Below are 26,720 nucleotides of genomic sequence, written 5' to 3' on the forward strand. Positions count from 1 at the left end.
CTGGACTGGGTGGTTTACATCCCAGGGTACTAAAAGAACTGGCAGATGTGATCTCGGAACCACTGAATGAAATCTTTGAGTGACCCTGGAGCACGGCAAACTGCCAGAGGACTGGAAAAGAACTGATGTGATTCCAGTCTTCAAAAAGGGGGAAAGAGTGTATCCAGGAAACTACAGACCAATCAGCTTGACATCAATACCTGGGCAAATCCTGGAAAAAAAATAAGCAAGCAGCAGATTTGTGAGCACCTAGAATATAATGTGATTTACTAGAAGCCAGCATGGTTTTTTTATGAACACATCATGCCAAACACCTCTTATTGCCTTCTTTGATAAAGTGGCTAAATTAGTGGACCAAGGAAACACAGTGGGTGTAGTATACTTAGACTTCAGTAAAGCATTTGATAAGTTAGACCACAGCCTACTTCTGCATAAGATAGAACAAAGTGAGATAGACAGCGCAACTACTAGATGGATTTGCAGCTGGCTGACCAACCACACAAAACATGTGGTCCTCAATAGAACCATATCTACTACATGGAGGTAAGTGTGCAGTGGGTTCCCTCAAGGTTCTGTCTTGGGCCCAGTGCTCTTCAACACCTTCATAAATGACCTGGATGAGGGGATTGAAGGAACACTCATCAAATTTGCTGATGACACAAAGCTGGGGGGAATTGCTAATACTTTGGAAGATAGACTCAACATTTAGAAGGATCTAGACAGACTTGAACATTGGGCCCTATCCAATAAAATGCAGTTCAGTGGCAGGAAAAGTAAGGCCCTGCACAGAGAAACCAGATGCACAGGTACAGGATAGGTGGTACCTGTCTCAACAGTAGTACCTGTGAGAGGGATTTAGGTGTCCTGGTGGACCACTGCCTAAGGATGAGTCAGCAGTGTGCTGAAACTGCCAAAAAAGCCAGCAGAGTCCTAGGCTGCATCAACGGGGATAGCATCAAAATCACAGGAAGTGATAGTATCACTCTATACCATGTTGGTAAGGTTGCATTTGGAGTGCTGTGTTCAGTTCTGGTCACTACAATACACAAAAGATGCTGAGTCCCTGGAAAGGGTGCAGAGAAGAGCAACAAAGATGATAGACTGGAGGCTAAATCCTATAAAGAATGACTAAAATAACTAGGTATGTTTAGCTTAAGAAAGAGAAGACGGATGGGTGAAATGATAGCAGTCTTCCAATATCGGAAGGATTGCCACAGGGAAGAGGGCATCGATTTATTCTCCATTGCGCCTGAGGGTAGGACAAGAACCAATGGGTGGAAACTCATCAGAGAAAGATCAACCTGGAAATGAATTTCCTGGTGGTGAGAACCATTAAGCAATGCACCAGCTTGCCTCCCGATGTGGGTGTCCCATAGGTGGAGGTTTCCAAGAAAAGATTGGACAGCCATTTGTCCAGGATGGTTTGAGGTCTGGGGTGGCATGAGATCTGCCTTGGACAGGAGGTTGGACTAGAAGACCTCCAAGGTCCCTTCCAGCCCTACAACAATTCTATGATAGTTTTGTACATTTTGGAATTTAACTTCTATAATCAGGAAGTATAGATTTCAGGTCAAATAACTAGCAAATGTGCATATTAGAAAGTTGTAAAATAATGTTGATTGGACAAAATGGGATTTTAAATGTGATGTTATTGGAGTAGTGTCTGATTGTTGAAAATGAAGGAGGGCAATGACTGCAGGGTCATGTATACACTGGGAGACAGAACCTCATAGTGCAGGAAGAAAGTACTGGGAGATTTTCTTGAAATCATGGGAAATGGGTGAGATACCATGCTAGGGCATATTTTCAGGTTAGGTCTTATTTTCGGGGAAATTGTGTAATTACATATGCATATCACTCTCAGAATTTTCTGGGTAGCTGTTCTCCCCAAGAAAATATTCCAGTAGCTAGAATTTCAGATGAGTGTATAAAATGTTTCTTCTTCATGGTCTCTGTAAATTCACACTAATGGGTTTAATCTGCACCTGCGCCAAGGTCTCCAGAATATTCTAGAGCTCAAACATGCATTCGCTAGGACCGCCCCCCTAGTACACATGGTCCACCTGTCACGACTGCCTCATTTCCTTTTTGCCGCCGTTTAGGTCTCATTTTTGTGAGCTCTCCGTTCAAGCAAGCTGGTTCTTTTTCCTGAGGAAACATAATAATTACATTGTTGTTATTTAGAATAGAGATTTGAATTTTATTTTTCCCCTTTCCTTCCACTATTTCCCCCACCCCCCTTCCTTTCCATTCCTGCTATTTATGGCCCCCACAGGGCTGAGGTGCACTTAGTGCACAAATAAGTTGCCTGTGTCTGACAGCCACGGTTCTTGCCCATTTTGTCTGGGGGAAGCGTATCAACCGGCCTCCTGCTCCCATTGTAAAAATTTTACTAAACAAGCCATCAGACTCCACCAACAGCATCTTAAATCTTTCTTGTGGGAGCAATCTCTTTCTCCCCCATCCAAGATGGATGAGACACAGGGTTCACAACCACCCCCGGTCCCTTCTGCTACCAACTCTCTGTTACCAACACCTAAATCTAAGCCAAAAATGCCTAAATCCTCAGAATTGGCATCTCAATCCACTCCGACACCAAAATCCACTCCGAAACCAGTCGGTACCAAATCAAAGAAACCAAAGAAGTCTTCCATCGATGCTGAGCCACTGGTACAACATCCTCCCGTGCAGGATCAACCACCTATTGATCTTGATACTGACCATGAAACCATTCCGCCTCCAACCAGACAACCACCTTTTCTGTTGGCTCAATCTCCCTCCTGGGTGGACACCTCGGCTGAGGTAACTGTACTGCCTGTTCGAGCCCCAAACACCTGGGTTGCTCTGTGTCCGGGTGTGAGTCTGAATCAGCATCTGTCCCTGCTGATTCAGTGCCTTTGCAGAAGAAGAGAGCTAAACTTCACCACGTTGAGTACACTGGCTGTTCCAATATTGCTCTTGCAGCCTCCGAGACTTTCGGGACTGTTGATATTGCGGGACTCTCGGGCTCGACAACACCATCCCAAGCGAGTCACCGTTTATGAGCTTCCGGCTTACTACGAACCACAGCCTAGACCAGGGGCCTCAAACATGTGGCCCGGGGGCCATTTGCGGCCCCCCAGATGATAGTTTGTGGCCCTCGCCTTGCCTGCCCCCCCAAAGCGCCCACACATCCTTTGCTGTCAAGAGTAAAAAAAAAGCCTAGCCTCGCTTGCTGGCTCTCTCCCAAGACAGCACCTCTTGCCCCCTCCATCCGGAACTGCAGCCTGCCAGCCAGCCCACCTGTCTGTCGGCTAAGGAAACTCCTGGGCGGCTTCCTCGGGCTCTTGCTCCGCTTGGTGGAAAATCTGATGCGGCCCAGTCTCACCCAGACTCTGCCTCTAGCGGCCCCCAGGTAAATTGAGTTTAAAACACCTGGCCTAGACGGTATTGGCATCATTATACCGAATGTTACGCTGAACCCAAGCACCTTTGGTACGCATATTACTACCCTTTGGATTCTTCAGAGTCCCTCTTGCCTCCTTAGTACCAGTCTGGCTACTATTACGATCAGACTTTGGATGATAAGGACTTCCTCCCCCTCCGGTACCAAAGCCCCATAAAAAAAACCTCATAAGCGGCACACTCAAGCAGCTCCAGTTCCGGTAACTTCGGTAACAAAGAAGCCAAAAATGCCAACCAAGCCCTCTATACCAACGGCCAATATGGCTATTCTTTCTCAAGTCCATTCATCATCCCTACAGGTCATCACGACTTATACCGGCCCTTCGCCCAGTACCGTAGACCCTAAGAAACCTCAAAAGCATAAGTCAGATCACTCAACTCAATTGATATCTCGCAAAAGCAATACTGTGGCTCCTAAATGACACCAGCCAGATGCTCTTCCTGATACATCGGCCTCTTCGCTTTCACCAGCACAATCTTCAGATTCTGATTCCTCGGATTCAATAATACTACTAGAATCACTCCCCAATCTTCCAACTCCTGATTCCGATGTGGTCAATACCAATTCGCCATCTCCATCAGAAGATTTCTCATCTTACTCACAATTGTTTTTAAGAGCCATTTAAAAACTTGGCTCTTCAGGCAGGCTTTCCCTCATGTCAGTTCCTGAATTCTATCTTTCTGTTCTTGGATTCCCCATCTTGATCATGCTATATTATTGTTCAAATGTTTTTTATGAGTATGAATGTTGTTTATTTTTGATTGTGATGTTTTTATTATTATTTAATGATTTTTTGATTTTGTAAGCCGCCCCGAGTAGACGCTGTCTAGGGGGGGTGGGAAATAAATAAATAAATAAATAAATAAATAAATAAATAAATAAATAAATAAAGTGATTCTCCACATTGCCAAAGCCATGGACCTTGAGGTCCAGCAGCCAACTCATTCAGGATCTGATAAGGTGTATGAGGATATTGATGAGGATCAGACACCCCCACTTTGGATGGGTTTCATTCTATCACTGCTCAAACTGATTAAGCAGTCTTGGTCTAAACCATCTTCAGTACCTCAGATCCATGTTCAATGATACAGAATTTCTCTCAAAACATCCTCCTCCTACTTAGTAATTGTAGACGCAACGCAAAACCGAGCATGTAATTGCACTAACAATAAAGAGGGCAGAAAGTTGGACGTTATTGGCCATAGAATTTAGTCTCTAGCATCTTTCATCTTACGTGCCAACTATTTAGCAGCAGTGGGAGCCTCCCATAGGTTCCTCTGGAACAAAGCCCTACCTTCATTACAGTCAGCATCTTGGAAGTACAAGCCTCATGGTCTCGCCTATTATCAGGAGGCTATGACATTGATGAGACAAGAATGCATCACTGCAAGCCATATAATAGAATCACCCTCCAGACATATGGCCACAGCCGTAGCTCTGTGCAGACATGCCTGGCTCCGCTCCACTCAAATATCAGAGAACTCTAGGATTCATATTGAAGACTTACCCTTTGACGGTGTGGGCCTATTTGATGGGAAAACGGATGAAATTCTTGACAACCTACAAAAGATGAGAAAGACAGCTCGTTCATATAATACTCAGTCATATTATCGCCCTCAGAGATACCAGTGGTGTCGTCCATATCCTTTCCACCAATACAAGTCCTTCCCGGAAAAACAACATTGCTTATCTCACTCGTCCTCCACATTCCAACCCTGTCAGCACATTCAGCATCAGAGTCCTCGCCAATCTTTCAGGCATCCTGATAAAAAGAACAAACGGAATCTTTGACTTGCCTACCGTCCATATACGTACCCTATCCACTCCTCCCACCACCCGCGTAGTGCCTCATTTTCGATCTTGGAGGCAAGCATAACCACCAGGTCGTGGGTTCTGTCAATCATATCCACCGGACATGCACTAGAGTTCATTTCCTTTCCCCCACCGCGGACCGTCCTAATCCCTCCATCCAGCACCCTCGAGCTAAAGATTCAATTTCTCCTTTCAAAAGAAACCATTTCAGTCATCAGGCCAAGTGCCTCCGACCCAGGGTTCTTCTCTCGCTATTTCCTCATCCTGAAATGAGATGGCGGTCTATGGCCCATTCTCAACCTCCACAACCTCAATTATTTTATCATTCAAAAGCGTTTTCTCATGGTGACTCTAGAACATATTCTTCCTCTTCTGCAAAATGGAGACTGGTTCTCAGTCATTGAGCAACACATACTTCCATATTACCATCAGACAAGATTGCCGCAAATTTCTGTGCTTCTCCCTAGGTCATACTACCTACAAATTCAAAGCCCTTCCGTTTGACCTTTCCACAGCACCGCAAGTATTTATGAAATGCATGGCTCCCGTAGCAGCATACCTTCACACCCTAGGAATCTCAGTGTTTCTGTACATCGATGACTGGTTACTCATAGCTCAGTCACATGCACAAGCACTGAAGGACATTGCTGTTACCCTCTCTGTACTAGCAGATCTGGGCCTCAAAGTCAACATCACCAAATCAGTACTAACTGCCTCTCAAAGGGTTACTTACATAAGCACTGTGCTGGACTCACGTCACACAAGGGCCTATCTCCCTCGAGAATGTGCGATCAAGATATGTACTCTTGTCAACCACTTCCAGCCTCATGCGCTCGTCACAGTTCATCAAGTACAATGCCTCCTTGATCTCATCGTCTCCACCACATCCGTTATCCAGCACGCTCAACTAAAAAATGCACTCGCTACAATCATGGTACCTCTCCCTATTTGACTCTCTTCTCAACCCACCCACAGTGCTTCTGCAGGTCACTCTCGAACTTGCCTCTCAGTTAATTTGGTGGATCACCCTGGCCAACCTCTTTCTGGGCAGACCATTTGCACCTCTCCAATTGATGACTCAAATTACAACCGGTGCCAGCCCTGTCGGTTGGGTCACACATTGCAACGATCTGCAATTTCATGTGACCTGGTCCCCTTACGAGAAAGGTCTGCATATCAACAACCTCGAATTGCTTGCGATTTTCAACGCATTCCGCGCCTTCGAACTACTTATTTCGGGCACCGCAGTGCAAGTGACTACAGATAATACAACAGCACTCTATTACATCAACAAACAGGGGAGGTACACACTCTCTACCTGTTCTGTATCTTGCTGTCCAATTTTGGGAGTGGTGCCTGATGCGCCATATCTTCCCCATAGCGGTGCACATTGCCACACAACATAACCAACTAGCAGACTCTCTCAGCGGACTAAACTCTCAGATGCATGAGTGTTCCCTCAACGGCACCATATTTTTCCAACTGTGCGCCAAATGGGGTCATCCAGATATAGATGTTTTCACCACAGCGAGCATCACCAAATGCATCCAGTACTTCTCCAGAGCAGGCCTGGGTCGAGGCTCCCTCAGCGATGCTCTCATGGCAACATGAAATATGCATTTCCTCTACCTCTTTCCACTGATCTCACTTCTCCTGCACACCATGGTCAAATTGTGACAGAAGTGTTCCAATGCCATTCTGATAGCCCCTTGCCGGCCATGACAACCAAGGTTCACGATGCTCAGAACAATAGCCTCTCAATCCATCCGTCTACCCCTCCTCCCACACCTTCTCACCCAGCATCATGGGCAAACTTACCATCCCGACCTACAATTCCTCCATCTCACGGCGTGGAGGATCCACCCTCCTTGATCACCATTCTCGCTCACGCAAGAAAACCGGCCACAAATTAGCTTTATGCTTATAAACAGTCGGCTTTCCAGAAATTCACTCGTCAAAATGATCTCCCTACAGCTCCTACTACCCTTCCCGCGGTTTTGGCTTTTCTTTCCTATCTCTTCGATTGTCATCTCTCATTGTCTATGATCAAAGTTTATATGTCTGCGATTATAGCCCACCAACCAAAGGATTCAGATGCTGCCTTATTCTTCAGACATCCTACTCTGAAGCAGTTTCTTTGAGTTGTCACCAACCTGCATCCATCCCAACCTTCCCCTCCACCACAGTGTTCCCTGCACACTGTTCTCCGTCGCCTCTCATTACCACCCTTTGAGCCTCTTGCCACTTCTTCGGAGTGTCTACTCTTCTCTAAAGTGCTGTTTTTAGTTGCTGTCACATCGGCCTGTAATGCATCCGAACTTGCAGCCCTATGAGTAGACCCTCCGTTCCTGCAGTTTCATCCAGATAAAATCACGATGTATCCAGACATCTCCTTCCTCCCTAAAGTCATTTCCAAATTTCATGTCCATCAGCCTGTTGTCCTCCCTACCTTCTTCCCGTCACCAACAATGGACCTCAAGTGATCCCTTCAACTTCTGGATGTGAGAAGGGCTCTCACGTTCTACGTCAAAAGGACTGCCTCCTTTCAGACGTCTAAGAGGCTGTTTGTTTCTATGCATTTGCCACATAGAGGAACACATGTATCTCCTCAAACCATCTCACGATGGATTGTTCAAACCATACACCTCACGTATCAGCTTGTTCAAAAGCCTCTGCCTACACAGATTAAGGCTCATTCCACCAGAGCAATAACCACTTCCATGGCTTTTCTGCGAGGTTTTCCTATTCCGTATCTTTGCAAGGCTGCTACTTGGTCCACTCTGTTGACATTTGCATCCCATTATCGCCTGAATGTAAGAGCTAAGTCGGATGCAGCTTTCGGTTGCACAGTCTTGTCCTCGGTCTTGCTATGACATCCCTCCACCTACCTATAAGATAAGCTTGTTAATCACGCATTAGTGTGCATTTACAGAGACCACAAAGAAGAAAGAGAGGTTACTTACCTGTAACTCTGGTTCTTCAAGTGGCCATCTGTGAATTCACACTTCCCGCCCGTCCTCCCCTCTGTCCATCATGTCTGTTTATTTCATTCAGTGGTGGGCAGTTTGGGAACTGAGGCGGACCATGTATACTAGGGGGGCAGTCCTAACAAACACATGTTTGAGCTTTAGAATATTCCAGAGACCTCTGCGCAGGTGCAGATTAAACCCATTAGTGTGAATTCACAGGTGACCACTGGAAGAACCAGTTACAGGTAAGTAACCTCTCTTTTCTGCTGACCATCACTTACTTGGGAAAATACCCCAAGATTGAGAACAGATGCATTGTAAGAAAAACATTTTGATATATATATATTGATAAACTAGGATTGATACTCTTATCCTAGGATTTGAGGATAGGAATGTGAAAACATTTTGAGAATTAGCTGGACCTACAGAAGACCTGTTTATCAGTCTGCCCTGTGGGCACTCTCCATCTCCATCAGCTGGACTTATGTCATCTCCTGTCATCTCCTACACATTTCACAGCCTAATATTCCTTGTTTTGTGTGTCTGCTAAAAGTGCAGCACTTTATGCTGAACTCTTCATAATTATCCTCATTATAGCATTCTTTTATCACAGAGAGATGTTCACAAAGGTGTCCTGCATAATGCATTTCCTCTGAAGAAATGAACCCCTGGCCTGTGTTAAATAGTTGATGAATTATAGGGCTGTCTCACCAAAAGGCTGCTCATTGTCATGCTAATAGTCTCTGCCACTTACCACTATTGAACTAAATTATGAACTCCCCCTTTGTAATATTCAATGTGCAGGATAATGGAATTTCCATTTTAACCCCCTTTTTGGTGCCTGATTAAAGGTACCAAAGTGTCAGTGGAGCTTGCCTGATAGGACTGTTTTTCATCAGCATAAACGTGGTCTTGCTGTTCTTCAAGGTTGTGTGATCTCTACTACCACTTAATACTGGGGCATCATGTTCATGTCAGACATGTCACCTAATAGATTAAAATGGTTAACTGCTGTTAGGCAGATGGTTGAGACATGCCTGGTTAATTTCAGTAAGCATGTTGGCTTTTATGATCTTAGAACTGCAGAGGGGGAAAGGGACCCAAAGGATAATCAAGTCGAGCCCTTGCCAAGGAGGCACAGTGGGGAATTAAACTCCCAACTTCTGACTCTGCAGCCTGATGCCTAAACCACTGAGCTATCAAATCCCTACAGTGCAGAATTCTGAAAATATTTATATTTATTTGTGCTCTCTGTATAATATAAATGTCTCTCATTGAACTCAAGGTTGCTGCGCGGGACAAGTTGAGAGAAGCACAGAGAATGTGGCTTTCAGGGATATGGCAGTACAGTCCCAATTGCATGATGGCATTTCCTCTGCATTAAAGAAGAGTGAAGGAAATAAAATGTTGCTGTGAAGAGGAGGGAAATGATTGCTAAGAAGGGATATATTCCATGGAGGCTGAAGACACATTTGCTTGGCTGAGGACATACTGACTTATAGTAGATTTGGAGGCAAGCACTGGGAGAAATGTGGCACAGAGAAGCAGAACTATAGGAAGCATGCAGTGTCCTTTGTGCTTCAGAGTCAATATCAGTTCCTCCCCATGGACAGTGATTTTGAGCTGCTGGAACAGAGACAGCAAACAGCAGAGAGCATGGAAATGACTGTGGAAGATTCTGTGGATGGAAGGATTCCTGCTGCTTCTGTTGGGAGGGCAGAAGCAGATATGACAAGATATTTTGGGAGATGTGCTGTCTCCCTGATGTGAAAATCCAGGATCTGACAGAGAGCGTGCCAAGATTCATTAAATCCCCTGACTATCATCCTTTCCTTCTGATCTATGTGCAAATGAATAATGCTGCCTGACACAGCCTTCAATATATTGCAAGCAACTATGAGGTTCTGGTTGGAAGTATAGGCTTTTTGCTGGTTACTCTTATCAAAGATCATGGCCCAGAAAGTGAGGCGAGGATACTGGAAGAGAATAGCTGGTTGCATGTATGATGTCATCGGGAAGGATCTGGCTTCTTGGACCAGTATTTTCATGAAGAAGAACTACTGACAAATGATGGGTTGCATTTCATAAGGTTGAGCACAAGAAAGGCAAGGATAAGAAGCACTGTATTATTTGAACGTGATTGAATAGAATAGATTAAACAGGAAAGGTGGATAAGTAGCATTGTTTGCAGGAGATGGGATGGCATCCACTAACTGGAGTAAGGAAGTCTGATGCGGCCTGCTACAGACCTCCTAGTCAGAGTAGGATGATGCCCTCTTAGAACAGCCTGTCAAACATTCAAGAAGATATGTAGCAGTAATGAGAGACTTCAGGTATCAACAATGTCTTCTCTTTTTTGTTATGTTATGTTTAGTTTTGTTATGTTTTGTGTTTCTTGCTAATATTCAGGTAGCCTAATATCTGTTGGAAGTCTAACTCAGCCAAAAAGAAAGGACTGGCAAATCCCCCACTAACCTTGCCAGCAACGCTTGCCTTGTTGTAGTGTGGTATTTTACCCTTCCTAGTATTTGTGTACTTAGTGTTTTTAGATTTAAATATTGTCTTTTGATGATATAAGCCAGTGGTTCTTAACGTGGGCGATAATGCCCTCCAGGGGGCGATTTCATTTTTCAGGGGGGCGGTAGAACGAAAAGGGGCAGCGTGGGGGCGCTGGAGCAGAAGGGGGCGGTAGGGGGATGCTGGAGCAAGCCAAACCTGTGAAGATGGCTGCAGCCATTTTACAGTGTGCATGAATATATATTTTCCTCCAATTTTAATTTAGTTTCAGACTTTTTTCTTGAAAATTTTAGTTCCTGCATTTGTTTTTATGCCCTTTTTATATTTCTTTTTGCGTCTTAAAATTCACTTGCAACTAAATCATTAAATGTTACTTTTTTGGGGGCGTTTCATTTTCTTGGAATTTAATTTTGTTTTCAGGGGTCATTGGATTTAAGTGTCTTAAATAAATAAATAAATAAAGAAAGAAAGAAAGAAAGAAAGAAATAAATAAATAAATAAATAAATAAATAAATAAATAAATAAATAAATAAATAAATAAATAAATAAATAAATAAATAAATAAATAAATAAATAAATAAATAAATAAATAAATAATCACCGCAGGGAGGAGGGCGATAATAACTTCCTCAATGGCTCAAGGGGGCGTTTCTTTCAAAAAGGTTAAGAACCACTGATAAAAGCCACTTTGGGTCCTTTTTAAGGAGAAAGGTGGGGTAAAAATATTTTAAACAATGAATGAATGAATGAATGAATGAATGAATGAACTTTATCATCTAGAAGGTGAAAGGAGTAAGCTGATCCTTTTCTGATCTTTACAAACTGGTCAGTGACAGAACATGGTGTGGAAGTAGACATGCCTTCTTGGGTTGTGTTATATACAAGAAATTGAAAGCTGGGGGTAGTATAGGATGCATTTTGGATTTGAAGAAAGATGGTTTCAGTAAACCTAAGTAGATACTGGGCAAGATTCTATGGCCAGAAATAGTCAAAGAGACTGAAATACTGAAAGGATGGGAGTTTCTTAAAGATGTGGGATACAGAGGGCAAGGTCATAAGCAATTTGTATGAGACAGAAAAAAGTTAGGTGTCTTAAGAAATGGATGGCTGCACAAGGAGCTTTCAGTGGGGCATGTACAGGAAAAAGAAGGGCAAATCACTTAGGAAGAGTGCAAACAAGTAGATGTTGTTTGTTAGGAGAAGATGAGGAGGGCCAAATGTAAACATGAGTTAAGATTTGTAAGTGAAATGCAAATAGCAAAAAAGTGGGTGCTTCAGTAATGCTCAGAGCAAACAAAAAAACAGGAATGGTGTGGTCTGCTACATGAAGGGAATGGAGATACACCAATGGGTGACAGAGAGAAGGCACCTATTTAGTCTCTGTCTTTTCACAAAAGAAAAACATTATATCACACAAGTAGACTGAAGGGGGCAGCGAGGGTTCTGATGCCCATGATAGGTGGCACAGGAATATCAAGTTACTGAAAATGAATTCAAGTTTGCAACACCAGCTGAATTGTATCCAAGGATACTAAAGGAACTTGCAGATGTAATTTCAGGTTCTTTGTTTACAAACTTTGCGACTTTTTGGAGAACATGTGATATACCTGAGAAATAGAGGTGGGCAAATGTCGTCCCCATCTTCAATGAGGGGAAGAAATGGAGATTTGGGCAACTATTGATCAGTCACCTTGACACAGATACTAGGACAAGTTCTACAATAGAACATTAAACAGTCGGTTTGTAAGCATTTAGAAAACAATGTTGTGATTACTTGTTGCAGAGTTTTGAATTTTGGTAAAATTACTCAGCGGTGCAGGGACTCACAGAGCAGGATAGCTTCTAGTTCCCCCATTTATTGCATCCCCTTTTTCTCATCAAGTGACAATCTCAATAACTCACACTAGGAGAAAGGATAAAAGGTTTCAATGGAACAGATCATATAACAAACTGACAAACATGACTAACTGATTTTCAGCAATAAGCCCCCCAGACTAACTGACTTCCAACAGACTACAGTGAGGGGAAAAGAGAGACAGAGCAGAAAGGCAAGTCTCTCTTTGAATTCAGAGGCAGGAGAAAATTATTGGTTTATGCTGGATACGCTGACAGTCACCCCAGCAAGACTTTTGACAGATCCCTCATGGTATTCTTATTGCCAAACGAGTAAAATGTGGAGTAAACAATGCTGGTGTTAGGTGGATTTGTAGCTGATTCATGGCTGTACCCAAAGAGTGCTCACTGACAGTTCCTTGCCCTGCTGAAGAGGACTGTCACCTGTAGTGCCAAAAGATTCTGTCCTAGGACCAGTGTTGTTGAACATCTTTATAGATTACATGGATGGAAGCGTGGAGACGATGCTTTTCAAATTTGCAGGCAAAACCAAACTAGGAGAGTGAGCAAATAGTTCAACAGATAGAATGAAGATGCAGGATGACCTTAACAAATTGGAGAACTGCCGCCCCCCCCCCCCCCAAGGTTCAACATAAAAAACTACAAAGTTCTGCATTCAGGAAGAAAACAATCAGATGCTGAAACATAGCATGGGGCAGCTGGCTCAGCAGTAATAGGTATGAAAAGGATCTGAGCATGCTAGGGTTCAAAAAATAGTAAGCATGCATGCCATTTACACAGGATATGAAAGTATGGTTGTTGCAAGGTAAAATAATTGTTCTTTGCCACTAATGTGATTGGTAAAAAATTTCCTGCCCCTGGCATCGAGGCCAGCCCCTTCTTCCTGTTTACCTGTGATTCTATTGTTTTGATTGTCCTTGCTAACTCCCTGGCATCATTAGAAAAGCAAGGATGGAGGTTCTCTTCATGCCAAGAGACATCGTTGTATCCTTTTCTCTCTGACTGTAATTACAAGCTGATAATTGTGAGTAAAGATATTTCTTTCTATCTAAAGATCCATCTAGAATGACCTTTTACTAAAGAAAGAGCTAGATTTGTGTGATAAGGGAGGGCTTATGAGACTGGGCTGTCATGTTTCTTGGGGGTTAGTTGGTGTGTGCGCTTTGTCCTCTGCTAACAAAAAGGAATAACTAAATTCCTAAATTCTTTTAACAAAAAAAACAAAAGTTTAGTATACTACAGTCTAAACACAAGTCAACAATGTGATGCGGCACCAAAACCATGAAATTTGTCAAGACAACTATAGTGTCCAGCTCAAGAGAGGTAATACTATCCTTCTGTTCTGTTTAAGTCAGATTTGAGCAGGAATACTGTGTATACCGGTTTTGGACACCAGTTTCAGAAAGGTATTGACAGACAGGAGCATGTTCAAATTAGGGCTACCGAGGTGCTGAAATGTCTGGAAACCAAGAGTTATGAACAGCAGAGTATGGTATGTTTAGACTGCAAAAGAGTAAATGAAAGTTACTGTGTAATCTGTCTTTAAATATTTGAAGGGTTCTCACATGAAAGATGAAGGAAGCTCATTTTCTCAGATGGTACGAGCAGAAGCAATGAATTGATATTCCAATAAAGGAGGTTTTAACATTCTGATAAAAATTGCTATTTGAGTGCCGAATGGACTGCCTAGGAAGGTAGAGGACGTGCCTGGATGGCAAAATGTCAGGGATGCTTTATCTGCAAATCTCCTCCTTAATCAATGGCAGAACTTGATAATCTGTGTGGTCCCTTCCAGCTCTACTATACTGTGGTTCTGTTACCATATCCCCCACACCCAGGTTGCCTCTTGTCCATTTCATCTTAAAGAACTGCTGCCTGGGCACTACTGATAGAGTGGACATTGCAAGTCTCCAAAAGGATACAAAATAGAGGAATAATAAATGGCATTTATATATCTGCATACATCAAAGCAGTTGTTGCCTATCTTGGGTCCCCAGATATTCTTGGACTACAACTCCCAGAAATCCTGTTCAGCACAGGTAGTGAAGGCTTCTGGGAATTATAGTCCAAGAACTTCTGGGGATCCAAGGATGGGAACCTCTGAACTACTGGATAGCTCAATGGTTTAGGCATCTGGCTGTGGAGCCACAGGTTGGGAGTTCGATTCCCCACTGTGCTTCCTTGACAAAGTCTGATGATCCAGGGCTCCTTCCAGCTCTGCGGTTCTAAGATATAAGATCTAAAGCAACAAAACACTGGGTAATTCATCTCAAGCATGGGAAACATAGGAATCCAGTATGCCAGTGATTTCTATAACAGAGAACCATTATCTGAAATAGCTGGGTCTTGTTTCTCTTAATCAAGGCACAAAGAGAAACAATATAGTCTAGAAACTGCTCACTCTTCCTGGTGGTCCATTCTTATAAACTGTGGCTCTCTTAAGACTTAATCTAATTGTTCTATGTTGGCAGTGAGCTTCCTGAGGAGCAAAGGTAACTACTGAAAGCGTATCAGGCAAAAAGAAAAGAAAAAGAAAAAAATAAAGAAAAATCAAGTGTTGCTTTATTTTAATATGAGCTTTCAAGGACAAGCCCACTTTTTCAGACTTGTCCCCAAAAGCTCTTCTTAAAATATAGCAGTTAGTCTTTAAGGTGCCACAACATTTTTGTCTTCTTTATTTTTATCTTCCTTTTGGTTTTGCCTGATATGTTAGCACAGACTGTGTGTGTGTTTAGTCGTTTAGTCGTGTCCAACTCTTCGTGACCCCATGGACCAGAGCACGCCAGGCCCTCCTGTCTTCTACTGCCTCCCGGAGTTGTGTCAGGTTCATGTTGGTTGCTTCGCAGACACTGTCCAGCCATCTCATCCTCGGTCGTCCCCTTCTCCTCTTGCCATCACACTTTCCCAACATCAGGGTCTTTTCCAGGGAGTCTTTTCTTCTCATTAGATGGCCAAAGTACTGGAGCCTCAGCTTCAGGATCTGTCCTTCCAGTGAGCTCTCAGGGTTGATTTCCTTTAGAACTGATAGGTTTGTTCTCCTTGCAGTCCAGGGGATTCTCAAGAGCCTCCTCCAGCACCACAATTCAAAGGCATCAATTCTTCGGCGGTCTGCTTTCTTTATGGTCCAGCTCTCACTTCCATACATCACTACAGGAAAAACCATAGCTTTGACTATTCGGACTTTTGTTGGCAAGGTGATGTCTCTGCTTTTCAAGATGCTGTCCAGATTTGTCATCGCTTTCCTCCCAAGAAGGCGCCTTTTAATTTCAGGGCTGCTGTCTCCATCTGCAGTGATCATGGAGCCCAGGAAGATAAAATTTGACACTGCCTCCATATCTTCCCCTTCTATTTCCCAGGAGGTGATGGGACCAGTGGCCATGATCTTAGTTTTTTTGATGTTGAGTTTCAGACCGTTTTTTGCACTCTCCTCTTTCACTCTCATTACAAGGTTCTTTAATTCCTCCTCATTTTCTGCCATCAGAGTGGTATCATCTGCATATCGGAGGTTGTTGATATTTCTTCCGGCAATTTTAATTCCGGCTTGGGTTTCTTCCAGTCCAGCCTTCCGCATGATGTATTCTGCATATAAGTTAAATAAGCTGGGGGACAATATACAGCCTTGCCGTACTCCTTTCCCAATTTTGAACCACTCAGTTGTTCCATGACCAGTTGTAACTGTTGCTTCCTGTCCCACATATAGGTTTCTCAGGAGACAGATAAAGTGGTCAGGCACTCCCATTTCTTTAAGAACTTGCCATAGTTTGCTGTGGTACACACAGTCAAAGGCTTTCGCATAGTCAATGAAGCAGAAGTAGATATTTTTCTGGAACTCTCTGGCTTTCTCCATAATCCAGCGCAAGTTAGCAATTTGGTCTCGAGTTCCTCTGCCTCTTCGGAATCCAGCTTGTACTTCTGGGAGTTCTCGGTCCACATACTGCTGAAGCCTACCTTGTAGGATTTTGAGCATAACCTTGCTAGCGTGCGAAATGAGTGCAATTGTACGGTAGTTGGAGCATTCTTTGGCACTGCCTTTCTTTGGGATTGGGATGTAGACTGATCTTTTCCAATCCTCTGGCCACTGTTGTTTTCCAAACTTGCTGGCATATTGAATGTAGCACCTTAACAGCATCATCTTTCAAGATTTTAAATAGTTCAACTGGAATGCCATCACCTCCACTGGCCTTGTTGTTAGCCAGGCTTTCTAAGGCCCACTTGACTTCGCTCTCCAGGATGTCTGGCTCAAGGTCAGCAACTACATTGTCTGGGTTGTCCGGGATATCCACATCTTTCTGATATAATTCCTCTGTGTATTCTTGCCACCTCTTCTTGACGTCTTCTGCTTCTGTTAGGTCCCTCCCATTTTTGTCTTTTATCATGTTCATCTTTGCGCAAAATGTTCCTCTAATATGTCCAATTTTCCTGAACAGATCTCTGGTCTTTCCTTTTCTGTTATCTTCCTCTATTTCTTTGCATTGTTCATTTAAGAAGGCCCTCTTGTCTCTCCTTGCTATTCTTTGGAAGTCTGAATTCAATTTTCTGTAACTTTCCCTATCTCCCTCGCATTTTGCTTCCCTTCTCCTCTCTGCTATTTCTAAGGCCTCGTTGGACAGCCACTTTGCTTTCTTGCATTTCCTTTTCTTTGGGATGGTTTTCGTTGCTGCCTCCTGGACAATGTTACGAGCCTCTATCCAAAGTTCTTCAGGCACTCTGTCCACCAAATCGAGTTCCTTAAATCTGTTCTTTACTTCCACTGTGTATTCATAAGGGATTTGGTTTAGATTATACCTGAGTGGCCCAGTGGTTTTTCCTAATCTCTTCAGTCTAAGCTTGAATTTTGCTATGAGAAGCTGATGATCAGAACCGCAGTCAGCTCCAGGTCTTGTTTTTGCTGACTGTATAGAGCTTCTCCATCTTTGGCTGCAAAGAATATAATCAATCTGATTTCGATATTGCCCATCTGGTGATTTCCATGTATAGAGTCGCCTCTTGTGTTGTTGGAAAAGAGTGTTTGTGATGACCAGCTTATTCTCTTGACAAAACTCTATTAGCCTTTGTCCTGCTTCGTTCTGAACTCCAAGGCCAAACTTCCCTGTTGTTCCTTTTATCTCTTGGCTCCCTACTTTAGCATTCCAGTCCCCTAGAATGAGAAGAACATCTTTCTTTGGTGTCAGTTCTAGAAGGTGTTGTAAATCTTCATAGAATTGTTCAATTTCAGTCTCCTCAGCAATGCTGGTTGGTGCATAAACTTGGATTATTGTGATGTTGAATGGTCTGCCTTGGATTCGTATTGACATCATTCTATCATTTTTGAGATTGTATCCCATTACAGCTTTTCCCACTCTTTTGTTGACTATGAGGGCTACTCCATTCCTTCTACGGGATTCTTGTCCACAATAGTAGATATGATAATCATCTGAGCTGAATTCGCCCATTCCTGTCCATTTTAGTTCACTGATGCCCAGGATGTCGATGTTTATTCTTGCCATCTCCTGTTTGACCACCTCCAGCTTCCCAATGTTCATAGATCTTACATTCCAGGTTCCTATGCAGTATTTTTCTTTGCAGCATTGGATTTTCCTTTCACTTCCAGGCACGTCCACAGCTGAGCGTCCTTTTGGCTTTGGCCCAACCACTTCATTAGCTCTGGAGCTACTTGTACTTGTCCTCCGCTCTTCCTCAGTAGCATGTTGGATGCCTTCCGACCTGAGGGGCCCATCTTCCAGCGTCATATCTTTTAGCCTTTTGTTTCTGATCATGGGGCGTTCTTGGCAAAGATACTGGAGTGGCATTGCCATTTCCTACTCCAGGTGGATTGCGTTTAGTCGGAACTCTCCACTATGTCCTGTCCGTCTTGGGTGTCCCTGCACGGCATAGCCCATAGTTTCTCTGAGTTACTCAAGCCCCTTTGCCACGACAAGGCAGCAATCCATGAAGAAGAGGAGCACAGACTAACATAGCTACTTGTTCTAAAATTCTTGAAAGCTATTTTATCAGCCTGACATTAGTGGGAGTAGGTTCCAGCTCTAAAATGCTCTTTTGCAGTTATCACATGAATGAAATGATCAACAAGAATAGAACACTTACTGAGAAACTGTTGCTTTTTTCCAGGAAACCAGCAGAATTACAAGTATTCATGAAAATTAAATGGCAGGGGAAATGGATTAGACGTTGTGACAATTGTTTTTGCAATGAAAATAAGCTGAAGCTGATATGCCTTTGAACAGGTGTTTTATAATGCTATTTTCACATTTTAATGCTCGGCTGCAGGGGGGATGGCTGTACGCAGATGGACTATAATTCACATACCTCAGCCACTGTTGCATGTATTAGATGATGCAGTACTACATACTAAGAAGCTGCCAGGTTTTAAAACTACTCTAGTACATAGTGTGAGTGGAATGGAAACAATATAGAATCATAATGTCAAAGAATAATGGAGTTGGAAGGGGCTTATGAGGCCATCCAGGTCCAACCTCTGCTCAATGCAGGAATCCAAATAAAAGGATATCTGATACAGCTTCCAGTCCTCCAATCATTATTGTTGCCCTCCTCTGAACTTGTTCCAGCTTGTAAGCATCCTTCTTGAAGTGCAGTGTCAAGAACTGGATGCTATACTCTAGATGAGGTCTAAATAGTGCTGAACTAAAACCTCTCATTATTTGCAGAGTATACTTCTGTTAATGCAATTTAGAATAGCATTTGCCTTTTTTGCAGGCATGTGACATAGTTGGCTCATGTTCAGTTGTTAATCTACAACATTTCCAAGATCCTTCTTGCTTGTAGTAGTACTGAGTCAAGTATCCTTCATCTTGCAGCTGTATGTATGTTTTTTTTTCCCTAGGTGTAGAACTTCACACTTACCACTGTTAAATTTCATTCTGTTGTTTTCAGACCAGAGCTCAAGCCTGTCAAAATCTTTTTGTCTTTGTTTCTGTCTTCAAGGGCATTAGCTATCCTATCGAATTTTGTGTCATCTGCAGATTTTATAAGCATTTCCTACACTCCTTCATCCAAGTCATTAATAAAAATGCTGAAGAGTACTTGTAATACCCCATTTATTATTTCTTCCCAGTTCGAGAAGGAGCCATTGAGAAGCACATTCCTGAAGAACTATATGGTAGAGAAGCAAAGAGTTTTCTAATCTCTTTTGATGAAAACTGCAGTTTTAGAAAGTGATGGGAAAGGTCCTGCCAGGGTTTGTCTCCTACCTTGCAGATAGTAAGGCAGAGCCCCAGCATGGATATCACCACATGCTCTTCAAGCATTCAGAATAAATAAATAACCAGGAGTAGACAGAATACCAAGAGAGCTATTTCAAGCTGTAGAGAACAACACAATTGCAACCCTAACAAGAATATGTGAACATATACAGTATATCACAGAAGTTAGTACACCCCCTCACATTTCATAAATATTTTAGTACATCTTTTCATGTAACAACACTGAAGAAATGCCACTTGGCTACGATGTAAAGCAGTGAGTATACAGCTTGTATAACAGTGTAAATGTGCTTTTCCTTCAAAATAACACAACACACAGCCATTAATGTCTAAACCGCTGGCAACAAAAGTGAATACACCCCTAAGTGACAATGTCCAAATTGGGCCCAAGTAGCCATTTTCCCTCCTTGGTGTCATGAGACCTGTTAGTGTCACAAGTCTCATGTGTGAAGGGGGAGCATTCACTCAGACTGGTCACTGGAAGTTCCACATGACACCTCATGGTGCTAATGAACTATCTGAGGATCTGAAAAAAAACGAATTGTTGCTCTACATAAAGATAGCCTAGGCTATAAGATTGCCAAAACCCTGAAACTGAGCTGCAGCACGGTGGCCAAGACCATACAGCGGTAGAATATACCAGATGGGCGGGATATAAATTGAACAAATGAATGAATGAATGAATGAATGAATGAATGAACAGGACAAGTTCCACTCAGAACAGGCCTCGCCATGGTCAACCAAAGAAGTTGAGTGTCCATGCTTAGCGTCATCTCCAGAGACTGGCTTTGGGAAATAGACGTATGAGTGCTGCCAGCATTGCTGCAGAGGTTGAAAGGGTGGGGGTCAGCCTGTCAGTGCTCAGACCATACGCCACACACTGCATCAAATTGGTCTCCAGGGCTATCGTCCCAGAAGGAAGACTCTTCTAAAGATGATGCACAAGAAAGCCCACATACGGTTTGCTGCAGACAAGCAGACTAAGGACATGGATTTCTGGAACCATGTCCTGTGACCCAATGAGACGAAGATAAACTTCTTTTGGTTCAGATGGTGTCAAGTGTGTGTGGCAGCAACCAGGTAAGGAGTACAAAAACAAGTGTGTGGCGCCTACAGTCAAGCATGGTTGTGGGAGTGTCATGGTCTGGGACTGCATGAGTGCTGCCAGCACTGGGGAGCTAGAGTTCACTGAGGGAACCATGAATGCCAACATGTACTGGGACATACTGAAGCAGAGCTTGATCCCCTCCCTTTGGAGACTGGACCACAGGGCAGTATTCCAACATGATAACGACCCCAAACACACATCCAAAATGACCACTGCTTTGCTAAAGAAGCTGAGGGTAAAGGTGATGGACTGGCCAAGCATGTCTCCAGACCTAATCCCTATTGAGCATCTGGGGGGCATCCTGAAATGGAAGGTGATGGTATGCAAGGTCTCTAACATCCACCAGCTCTGTGATGGCATGGAGAAGTGGAAGAAGACTCCAGAGGCAACCTGTGAAGCTCTGGTGAGATCTATGCCCAAGAGGGTTAAGGCAGTGGTGGAAAATAATGGTGGACACACAAAATATTTACACTCTGTGCCCAGTTTGGACATTGTCACTTAGGGGAGTACTAACTTTACTCCCACCACCCTTCATGGATTGCTGCCCCCCTTCACGGATTGCTGCCTTGTCGTGGCGAAGGGACTTGAGTAACTCAGAGAAGCTATGGGCTATGCCATGCAGGGACACCCAAAACGGACAGGACATAGTGGAGAGTTCTGACTAAACACAATCCACCTGGAGTAGGAAATGGCAAGCCACTCCAGTATCTTTGCCAAGAAAACCCCATGGACAGAAACAAAAGGCTAAAAGATACGACGCTGGAAGATGGGGCCCTCAGGTCGGAAGGCGTCCAGCATGCTACTGAGGAAGAGTGGAGGACAACTACAAGTAGCTCGAGAGCTAATGAAGTGGTTGGGCCAAAGCCGAAAGGACGCTCAACTGTGGACGTGCCTGGAAGTGAAAGGAAAGTCTGATGCTGCAAAGAGAAATATTTATTTATTTATTTATTTATTTATTTATTTATTTTATTTATATCCCGCCTATCTAGTCAATAGACCACTCTAGGCGGCTTACAACATGGGATAACACTATAAAAACAAAAGAGTTACATAATAGAAAACTTTCAACCATTGGGTTGAAATACTGCATAGGAACCTGGAATGTAAGATCTATGAACCTCGGGAAGCTGGAGGTGGTCAAACAGGAGATGGCAAGAATAAACATTGACATCCTGGGCATCAGTGAACTAAAATGGACAGGAATGGGCGAATTCAGATCAGATGATTATCATATCTACTATTGTGGGCAAGAATCCCATAGAAGGAATGGAGTAGCCTTCATAGTCAACCAAAGAGTGGGAAAAGCTGTAATGGGATACAATCTCAAAAAATGATAGAATGATGTCAATATGAATCTAAGGCATCACAATAATCCAGGTTTATGCACCAACCACCATTGTTGAGGAGACTGAAACTGAACAATTTTATGAAGATTTACAACACCTTCTAGAACTGACACCAAAGAAAGATGTTATTCTCATTCTAGGGGACTGGAATGCTGAAGTATGGAGTCAAGTGATAAAAGGAACAACAGGGAAGTTTGGCCTTGGAGTTCAGAACGAAGCAGGGCAAAGGCTAATAGAGTTTTGTCAAGAGAACAAGCTGGTCATCACAAACACTCTTTTCCAACAACACAAGAGGCGACTCTATACATGGAAATCACCAGATGGGCAATATCGAAATCAGACTGATTATATTCTCTGCAGCCAAAGATGGAGAAACTCTATATAGTCAGCAAAAACAAAACCTGGAGCTGATTGTGGCTCTGATCATCAGCTTCTCATAGCAAAATTCAAGCTTAAACTGAAGAGAGTAGGAAAAACCACTGGGCTAATCAGGTATAATCTAAACCAAATCCCTTATGAATACACAGTGGAAGTAAAGAACAGATTTAAGGAACTCGATTTGGTGGACAGAGTGCCTGAAGAACTTTGGATAGAGGCTCGTAACATTGTACAGGAGGAAGCAACAAAAACCATCCCAAAGCACAGGAAATGCAAGGAAGCAAAGTGGCTGTCCAACGAGGCCTTAGAAATAGCAGAGAGAAGGGAAACAAAATGCAAGGGAGGTAGGGAAAGCTACAGAAAATTGAATGCAGACTTCCAAAGAATAGCAAGGAGAGACAAGAGGGCCTTCTTAAATGAACAATGCAAAGAAATAGAGGAAAATAACAGAAAAGGAAAAACCAGAGATCTGTTCAGGAAAATTGGAGATATTAGAGGAACATTTTGTACAAAGATGGACATGATAAAGGACAAAAATGGGAGGGACCTAACAGAAGCAGAAGACCTGACCACCTTGTCTATCTCCTGAGAAACCTATATGTGGGACAGGAAGCAGCAGTTAAAACTGGATATGGAACAACTGATTGGTTCAAAATTGGGAAAGGAGCACGACAAGGCTGTCTATTGTCTCCCTGCTTATTTAACTTTTATGCAGAATACATCATGCAAAGGGCAGGACTGGATTGCCGGAAGAAATATCAACAACCTCCGATATGCAGATGATACCACTCTGATGGCAGAAAGTGAGGAGGAATTAAAGAACCTTGTAATGAGGGTGAAAGAGGAGAGTGCAAAAAAAAAAAAACTGCCTGAAACTCAACATCAAAAAAACTAAAATCATGGCCACTGGTCCCATCACCTCCTGGGAAATAGAAGGGGAAGATATGGAGGCAGTGACAGAGTTTACTTTCTTGGGCTCCATGATCACTGCAGATGGAGACAGCAGCCATGAAATTAAAAGACGCCTGCTTCTTAGGAGGAAAGTGATGACAAACCTCGACAGCATCTTAAAAAGCAGAGACATCACCTTGCCAACAAAAGTCCGAATAGTCAAAGCTATGGTTTCTCCTGTCGTGATGTATGGAAGTGAAAGCTGGACCATAAAGAAAGCAGACCGCCGAAGAATTGATGCCTTTGAATTGTGGTGCTGGAGGAGACTCTTGAGAGTCCCCTGGACTGCAAGGAGAACAAACCTATCAATTCTAAAGGAAATCAACCCTGAATGCTCACTGGAAGGACAGATCCTGAAGCTGAGGCTCCAGTACTTTGGCCATCTCATGAGAAGAGAAGACTCCTTGGAAAAGACCTTGATGTTAGGAAAGTGTGATGGCAAGAGGAGAAGGGGATGACAGAGGATGAGATGGCTGGACAGTGTCTGCAAAGCAACCAAAGTGAAATTTATTTATTTATTTAATTTATATGCCGCCCACACTACCCAAATTGACACAAGTACGGGAAGCAGTGGAAGACAGGAGGGCCTGGCGTGCTCTGGTCCATGGGGTCACGAAGAGTCAGACACGACTAAACGAATGAAACTTTTGTTGCCAGCAGTTTAGACATTAAATGGCTGTGTGTTGCGTTATTTTGAGGGGACAGCATATTTACACTGTTATACAAGCTGTATATTCACTGCTTTACATTGTAGCCAAGTGTAATTTCTTCAGTGTTGTCACATGAAAAGATATACTAAAATATTTATGAAATGTGAGGGTGTGTACTCACTTTGTGATATACTGTATAGAAGGCAAAACAATGGCCCACAGATCAGATGTGTTCCATACACATTCCAGTTCCAAAGAAAGAATATTCCAAAGATTGCAATAACCTAGGATAGTGGCTCCCACTCTTGGATTCTCAGATGTTCTTGGACTAAAACTTGCAGAAACCTTCACGGTTTACAGTGCTAGCCAGGATTTCTGGGAGCTGTCATCCAAGAATATCTGTGGACCTGATTCATGGCTAACCTATGAATGAGTGATCCCCAAAATGTCCTCAGCTGCCCTGCTCTGCTGTTGTAAACTAATGCCAGTGGTTTCCTTCATAAAGTCAAACCATTTCATATTTGATCTTTCTCTTCTCTTGCTGTCTTCCACATTTCTTAGCATTATTTTATTTTCTAGACTGCCTTCTTCTGATGTGCCCAAAGCACGACAGCATCAGCTTCAACATTTTTGCCTCCACAGATAGTTCAGGCTAGATTACATCTAGGACCCACTTTTTTGTTTTTCTGGCAGTCCAAGATATTTGCAGAGCTCTCCTCCAGCACCACATATCAAATTAATCAATTTTGTTCTTGTCAGCTTTCTTTACTGTCCAGCTTTCAACCATATATGTTGATTAGAAACACAAGAGTGTGGATGGTCTTGATCTCCAGTGACACAACCTTACACTTGATGATCTTTTCTAGTTCCTTAATTGCTGCCCTTCCAAGTCTCAGCCCTATTGTGATTAGAAAAGATAAGTGAATGTGTTTTAAGTTGAGATAGTAACACAGGCTTGCAATAATTAAGGACTAGGACATTCCATATTCATTTATTTGTTATCTTTTTGCAAGGTTTTCAAAGAGATTTACAATAAATTAAAATAATTAAAATTAAACTAAACATAAGAAACTGCCTGTGTGTTTTGATGTTAAGCTAAGGCCTTGTCCTTTGTTGTCCATCTTTGTAAGTGGAGTAGATGGTGAAAAGGAACTGGATCATTTTGTGGTGAAACTTTGTGTCTTTTATGTGATATTTAAAAATAGATTTATTTGCCGAAAATAATAGTGACATATATTTTTGTGGGTTTTACCAGATGTGTATTTGTTTCCTGGAAGGACAGATCCTGAAGCTGAGGCTCCAATACTTTGGCCATCTCATGAGAAGAGAAGACTTCCTGGAAAAGACCCTGATGTTGGGAAAGAGTGAAGGCAAGAGGAGAAGAGGACAACAGAGGACAAGATGGATGGACAGTGTCCTCGAAGCTACCAACATGAATTTGACCTAATTCCGGGAGGCAGTGGAAGACAGGAGTGCCTGGCATACTGTGGTCCATGGGGTCACGAAGAGTCAGATAGAACTTAATGACTAAACAACAAAAATTGTTTCCTATTTCTCTTCTGCTTTTGTTTTATTTTAATACATTATTCTTCTCACCACAAATATACTGAAGGCAGAAATTGGAAAGTCAGAATGTAAATGCCTCAAATAAACCTGTTAACATTTTAAAGAGAACTATATCAGAGAAGTGTCTCTGAACACTGGTAAGTGGCATGCCAAATATTGTTTATGTCAGGAACATTTTTGCAAGATTAGCTATTTTGGTTAACAGCCTTTCAAAAGCATCAGCAAGTGGTGAAGAAGACAGATACTGTATTTTTTGTTCCACAAGAAAACGTGGGGGCGGAAGTCCGTGCATCTTATGGAGAGAAGCTGGCGATTTCGTCCCACTGGCCCCGTGGGGGGAGCCTCGCAAGGGTCCGAGGGAGCCTTCCAGGACCCTTGCAAGGCTCCCCCCAAAGCGGGGGCAAAATCGCTAGCTTCTAGGACCTTTTCTGAGCCTTTCAAGCCTCAGAAAAGGTCCTAGAAGCTGGCAATTTCACCCCTCCACTGGCCCCGTGGGGGGTGGGTGGGGGAGCCTTGCAAGGGTCCTGGAACAGACTCTAGGACTCTTTGGAGGCTCACCCTGCCCCCCTGCCAGGCCAGAGGGGGCGAAATCGCCACCTTCTGGGACTCTTTTGGGACTTGGGAAGCTTCAGAAGAGTCCCTGAAGGTGCCAATTTCACCCCCTCTGGCTCCTGGGGGGGGGCAGGGTGAGCCTCCAAAGGGTCCTAGGGTGTGTTCCATAGGGTGGATCTCTCCATAAGACTCACCAAATTTTTAGGAGAAGAAAACAGATTTTTATTTTACCTGTTTTCTTCTCCTAAAAATTTGGTGCGTCTTATGGAGAGGTGTGTCTTATGAAGCAAAAAATACGGTATACTCAACAAACTCAGAAAGCATTCATTCGTGCTGCTTCTTCACATGTCAC

General features: G+C 43.1%; 1 long non-coding RNA gene across 1 annotated transcript; it reads left to right on the plus strand.

Moving 5' to 3' along the window:
• Window positions 1-8,620: 8,620 nt before the first annotated feature.
• LOC144583464 (uncharacterized) lies at window positions 8,621-25,921 on the plus strand. Its single transcript, XR_013537247.1, has 2 exons — window positions 8,621-18,821; window positions 25,533-25,921. It is a non-coding gene; the product is annotated as an uncharacterized LOC144583464 (long non-coding RNA).
• The last annotated feature ends 799 nt before the right edge of the window (window positions 25,922-26,720 follow it).

This window comes from Pogona vitticeps, chromosome 1, assembly GCF_051106095.1.
Source record: "Pogona vitticeps strain Pit_001003342236 chromosome 1, PviZW2.1, whole genome shotgun sequence".
NCBI lineage: Eukaryota > Metazoa > Chordata > Lepidosauria > Squamata > Agamidae > Pogona > Pogona vitticeps.